Consider the following 6,866-nt stretch of genomic DNA (forward strand, 5'->3'; position numbering starts at 1 on the left):
AAATGCTATTTTGTAGCTACCATTATGCCCCCATAAAAGCCCCTAAATTGTTTGTTTGTTTTAGAATTTATTTATTTTTTTTAATGTTTATTTGTTTTGAGAGAGAGAGAGCACTCTGGCACACATTTGGGGGAGGGACAGAGAGAGAGGGAGAGAGAGAATCCCAAGCAGGCTCCGTACTGTCAGCGCAAAGCCCTGCTGGGGGCTCATTCTCACTAACCGAGAGATGGTGACCTGAGCCGAAATCAAGAGTCATACTCTTAACGGACTGGGCTACTCAGGCACCTTCCCGAATTGTTTTTTAAATTGTGTTTCTTGGAGCCCTAAGGTGTCTGGCTAAAACCTCTCCAGGAGCCACAGCTGGAGGGAGATTTGGAGGGGATTCAAGCAGGCCTTTATACCCCGATGTCCCTGCCATCAGAAAAGCAGCAGGCCCTCCAACTTTATGTATACAGCTTCCAAGTAAGCCTTTACTGAAGAAAGTATTCCATGGCTTAGAGAAAATTTGAAAAACACTGCCTCAAGTTGTCGTAGCCTAGGAAACATGAAATAATTCTATGTAGAATGTGTTTTATCCGGGGCTTCCTGCCCTTCAAAGAAAGTACAGCCAGTAGTTCAAGTTCACCAGGATCTGCACAGACAAAGGGAAAGGCATAGAACTTTATCTCTTTCTCCTGAATTGTCTCCTCTTTGATTGACATCCACTCCTCCAAAAGATCCCATTTTCTCCTCGGGAAAGGAGGCTTTTCTTAACTAATGCTTACTTAACGAAAAGACGTACTTTCATCTTGTGGAATAGATTTTTTTTTTTTTTTTAAATTAAGTTTCTTTATTTTCGACAGAGACAGAGTGAGAGCATGAGCTGGGGAGAGGCAGAGAGAGGGGGAGACACAGAATCCGAAGCAGGATCCAGGCTCCGAGCCATCAGCACAGAGCCCGACGCCGGGCTCGAACTCACGGACCGCGAGATCGTGACCTGAGCTGAAGTCGGACGCTCAACAGACTGAGCCACCCAGGAGCCCCGTGGAATAGATTTTTAACTTCATCATACAATAGTTTCGTTTTCACACTTCGCCTAAATATTGTCTCAGGATCCCACCCTGGTAAGACACATGAAGTCTGGTGTCTGGTAAGACTAAATGAAGTCAAGGACAACCAAATAGAACATCCTGTTGGCAGCAGTCTCTTCCTCTCTGTAGGGGTACACAAAGAAATAAGCAGCAGAAATAAGTGGGTACACTAAAGGTGAAGAACTCTGGGGGCAGGTGAATGGCTCAGTCAGTTAAGCGTCTGACTCTTGGTTTTGGCTCAGGTCTTGATCCCGTGGTTCCTGAGTTCAAGCCCTGCATCGGGCTCCGTGCTGACAGCTGAGGAGCCTGCTTGGGATTCTGTCTCTCTCTCCCTCTCTCTGCCCCTCCCCCATTCACTCTCTATCACCCTGTCTCTTAAAATAAACATTAAAAAAAAAAAATAAGTTGAAGAACTCTGTGGATTTGGCTAGGCCAATTCTAGACTTCTTAGACCCCACATTTACCTGTTAGCATTAGATCATTTGTGAGTAGCAGAAAAAAACTGAATAACAGTGGCTTAAATAAGAGCGAAGGATTTTTTTTTTTTTATTCTTTTTAGGCTTATTCATTTTTGAGAGAGAGAGAGAGCAGGCGAGGGGCAGAGAGAGACAGGGAGACATAGAATCTGAAGCAGGCTCCAGGCTCTGAGCTGTCAGCAGAGCCCGACATGGGGCTTGAACTCACAAACCATAAGATCATGACCTGAGCCGAAGTCGGACACTTAATTGACTGAGCCACTCAGGCACCCCAAGGGAAGGATATTTTTATTTCTATCTCTAAGAAGTCTAGGTAGTCAGGCCAAGTCCAGTATGACTCTTGACACTGGTAGGGACTTGGGTTCCTTCTATCTGTCCTGCAGGAGATTTCTATCCCAACATCACTTCGTGTTTTAAAATGGCTGCTCTCTCCAAATTTCTACCAACAGGAAGGATGAAGCGGGGGGAAAGGACATGTCTTTTCATTCTCAGGACACTTCCTGGAAGTTACTCTCAGTACTTCTGCTTAAATTTCATTGGACAAAACATAGCCACAAAGAGCTGAGAAATGCAGACCTGTTTTCCAAGTAGCCATCTTAAAACTAGGGCTTTTAGGGGCACCTGACTGGCTCAGCCTATGGAGCAGGCACCTCTTGATCTCATCAGGGTTGTGAGTTCTAGCCCCATGATGGGTATAGAGATTACTTAAAAATAAAATGTTAATTTTTTTTTAAATAATTATAAAATGGGGTGCCTGGGTGACTCAGTCAGTTAACCATCTGACTCTTGGTCATGCTCGGGTCATGATTTCACAATTCATGAGTTCAAGCGCCACACCGGGCTCTCTGCTGTCAGCACAGAGCCCACTTCAGATCCACTGTTCCCCTCTCTCTCTGCCCCTACCCCTCTCAGTGTCTCTCCTTCTCTCTCAAAAATAAACATTTAATAATAATAATAACAGAATATAATTAGGGCTTTTATTACTGCCTTCTACCTTCCTGTGTAGCCTCCCTTTGCTCTGCGCTCCGTGTCCCCTCCCATGCCCTGAGCTCTGTCATGTGGACTTGCTCCCAGTGCCTTGAACAAACAGATCAGCTCCTCCCAACAGAAAGTCTTTGCGTGTCGTTTTCTTCTCTGGGTCACTCTTCCCCAGCCCCACAGCACCCTTTTTACCTATTTAATTCCTACTTATCCTTCAGAACTCAGTCAACACTCTCGGTCCCAAACAGGGTCAAATGTCCCACTCCATGATCTCAGAGGAGTTTACACACTTTATCTGTGGCATAACCACGGTTACATTTTGACATTTCCTTGCGTGGTTATTTGATTCATGATCATCTCCTCCTTTAAACACTAAGTCAGCTTGTCTGTTGTTCACAACTGTATCCCCAGTATCCCCTGTATTCTTTGCTTAGAATCTATATTTAGAAGTTGCCCAAATAAATGAGTTAATGCCATTTAACTTTTGTGCTTCATAAACATGGTGCAAATTTCCCTGGAAAAAAAAATCTATTTATGATAAATACAACATATGTGACTCATTACAAACTTTTCCTTCCATTTCATCTGCCAAATTATAAAATAAAACAAATTTTTTTCTCCTTCATAATCTGGAAAATCTGTAAGGTGTTTTTTTTTTGGGGGGGGTGAGGAGGGTCTTGTATTGGTGAAGTTAGGGATGGGAGAATAAGGGAGGAGGGTTTGTTTTATTTCTGTCTTTAAGTCTTCCCAATAGCTCTAGGACCTGAGGGATTTTTCGTAAGGAGTTCTAAATAAAATTTGGGCTGGAGGCTAGAATAGTAACAGGATTTGTTTAGGTAGGCTTCTTTGGCTCTGAATTTCTTTGTCTCTGACAAAATGGATGTCCCTCTATCTCCTGGTGCAGGGAGGGCACGTTTCCCACAGGAGATTTATTTCCTGCTTTTTGGAGCCATAGCAGGAGGGGGTCAGAGTGTTCTTACACTGGCTGTTTCTTAAGTAACTTTAATTCAAATAATCACTATGTGGCACATTTGGGGGCAGTCTGTCCTGTGCCCCCATACTACCTATTTAGGTTCTTAGGGATTTATTTCTTAGGTGTGTTTCCCCTACCGAAGGAGAGTTAAGTGAGAATCTAATACATTGATAAGCAACCCACAGCCTGCAGGCTTCATGCAGCCCACCTGGTTTCATTACCCTGTTCTATAATATAACTTCAAGAAGAAGTGAGACTATTAGTAACGGCCAATGATATTGCCCCCGTATATACATATTACAAACATTCTCCATGGTTTTTTCTTGCTCTAGGTCTCTATCCATTCTGTTCCCGCTGTCTGAAACCCCCAGCCTCCTCTTCTTTGGCAAATTCTGAATCATCCATCATCAGATCTCAGCTCTCATATCTCTCTAAATCCAAATATCCAATGGATGCTCTCATTGTGTAGCATTTACCACGATCTACCATACAGGTGCTTTTTATTGGTCTTTATTGCTCAATGGACTATAAACTTCAAACAGTGAAGATCATGTCTATTTATCTATTTCCTTTTTAGCATAAAATCCAAGTAGAATAAATATCTGTTGAAGATGTATACAAACATATTGACTATTTGTCACAGCCCTGGCTATAACCAAGGAGGTTATGTCTTCAACACTGCTTAATGGCTAGGTCTAAGTTGCCCGATTCTCAAACATAAACTGTACCACAGATTCTTTTTCTTTCATTGCAAAAGCAACAGCAATCCAACCGTGTGAACATAAGCAAACCCATCCAACTACTCCATCCCAAAATAAATGGCCATTTTAGGATTCCTTGCCATCAAGTGTATCTCCAATCAGTCTTTAGTTAGAGAGACTGGAAAAATTATGGGGGACCATTTAATATGAATGTGAGAACTTATCTAAATATTTGAATACATTCATCATGTTTCTTAAATGCTCACAACTTGCAATGGCTCCTTAATATCTGTAGAATAAAAATCCGTATATCTGAGGCAGGCATTCAAGGCTACTTACAAACTTGTTCCTCCCTGCCTTCCCAGCCATTTCTTCCCAACTAAGCACACACTCTATGTTCTGGGCAAATAAATTTGTGTTTCTCCATATGTGTCCAAAATGTGCAATCTTTTGCACTATAATGGTAATAACTGACCCTCAAAGAGTTTATTATGTGCCAGGCTCCCTTCTAAGTGCTTTACTTTTTTTTTTTTTTTAAGTTTATTTATTTAAGAGAGAGAGGTCACAACACAGGGCTCAATTCCACAGCCCTGGGATCATGACCTGAGCCGAAATCAAGAGGAGTATGCTTAACCCACTGAGTCACCCAGGTGCCCCACTAAATGCTTTACTTTATGTTAGCTCACTTAATCCTTACAACAACACTGTTTGGTGGATATTATTATGATCCTCATTTTAGAGATGAGGTGCCTCAGGCACCTTGCTTGAGGTCAAAGTTAGTATACAGCAAAGCCTGGCTATGAGGTGACTAACCGTGCATGTGTCTCTCACCATCCAGCAGACTCACCCGGGGCTGTTCACAGACGGTGGCACAATTCCAGGAGAGAGCCATGACACAAAAGTCTGGTTGAGACCGAGGCTCAGAATTGGCACAGTATCTTACCCACTGCAATCTATTAGGCAAACAAGTGATAACACCAGCTCATATTCCAAAGGAGGAGGCATATTCTGTTTCTTGAAAGGACAGCAGCAAAGTGACATGTGGATACAGGGAAGGAAATAATGGCAATCAGTTTGCAAGTACTCTACCACACACGGCCAAAACTAGGTGCCAAGAAAGGTGAGAGAGTCTTCAGATGGCAGCCATGAGCTCACGAGCAGAAGAACAGGTTCAGCGGGAACAGATTAGCAGTCTGTAAAGACTTCTCTTGTTTTCTTTCGGATTTTTTTTTTTTTCTTCAAATTTGTTTATCAGGAGTGACTGAAAAAACGACAGTTGAGTCCCATCATCACGGAAATGGCTTTAGGAGAAGACTGGTCAGATGAATAGTATTGCTTCCCATTTCCAACCAGTCAATAGTTGCCATTGATAAACAGACAGCCAACAGTCTGTCAAGAATGCTCAAGATATGTTATACACTACAACATGCCTGCTCACAGGGTGAAAAAGCCAGGAAATAACTCACGTGAACTTCTCGATTTCATCATGCAAGACAAGCACAAAAGCACCACCCAGGCCTCTGCGAACATTGCACAAAGCCCCCTTGAGAAAAGCTTTGGCTCCTTCATCATGAGCAGTATTCCTCCGGCAGTCAAGCATGCCTGTGTACATGATATCAGTTCCTTGGTGCCCTGACTGTACCATCACACGGCGACAAAGAGTGTCAACCTGATAGAAAGTCAACACAGCAACCTCTGTGACAGATTGTGCGATCATCCAGCCGATGGAGATGTGAGTACTCTTGGGATCTGGATGCATTCCCTTTGCAGTGCCAGATACTGAAGTAGGCAGCTCAGTAGATGAGGTTACCCTGCGCAGAAACATGAAAGCCTTTCTACAGGACCTTAATCCCATCAGATTTGTAGTTCTTAACCAGGCAGTCACGGAGGCCCCTCAATTCCCCTTCAGCTCCAGCTTTGCCCACGTCAGCTGCTGGAAGGGTTTGGGCAAAATCAAAAGGAGGCACAAAACACAGAGACGTGGCCCCAGAGGCGCCACCTGACCCGATTCCCTGCAAAGTCACACCAAAACTGGGTTCTCTTGTCCACACCACGCAGGAAGATCTGCTTGTATTTAACTTGAAAGGCAAAGTTAAGAGCCTGAGTGGGGAAGTGTCTGATGATATTGGCCAGCCAAGTTACCACACCAGAAGGACAGGGCTCCCTGCTCCTTGGAGATACGAACCACACAGTCTATATAATGCCCGTGCAGTGCTTATCTGCGGTGATTTGCTTGCTGGCATGTTGTACCTGCAGCAGCAGCTTGATCTGCTCGATGGGTGCTACCGAGGGGTCTTGGAGGTGGCCGCGGACACTCCACCCACCAGGAAGCCCTCGACAGAGGACACAGCGGCACTGGCCATGTTGAAAGGAAAGAGGAGGCAGGAGATGGCAGAGCAGTTCGTAAAGAGTTCAGTTGTCCCCTGATTCTACACAAATCACTACAGAGGTTTCTGGGGGAACTTGACAATTTGAGTTTGAAATTTACGCAGAGAAGCAAATGGCTTTTTTAGATAAGAAAAGCCAAGGCAATGCTAAAGAAGAACAAGATGGGGACACTTGTCCTTGCACATGTCAGGACCAATGGAACAGACCAGAGGCCAGAAACAAACTCATGCATGTATGGAAGCTCAATTATAAAGGAGCATGCATCGCATCACCTGTG

At 43.9% G+C, this 6,866-nt stretch overlaps 1 pseudogene; it reads right to left on the reverse strand.

The window, feature by feature from the left end:
• Positions 1–4,829: 4,829 nt before the first annotated feature.
• Positions 4,830–6,564, reverse strand: LOC131506162 (ADP/ATP translocase 2-like; annotated as a pseudogene).
• Positions 6,565–6,866: the final 302 nt, after the last annotated feature.

The sequence above is a fragment of the Neofelis nebulosa genome, chromosome 3 (genome assembly GCF_028018385.1).
Source record: "Neofelis nebulosa isolate mNeoNeb1 chromosome 3, mNeoNeb1.pri, whole genome shotgun sequence".
NCBI lineage: Eukaryota > Metazoa > Chordata > Mammalia > Carnivora > Felidae > Neofelis > Neofelis nebulosa.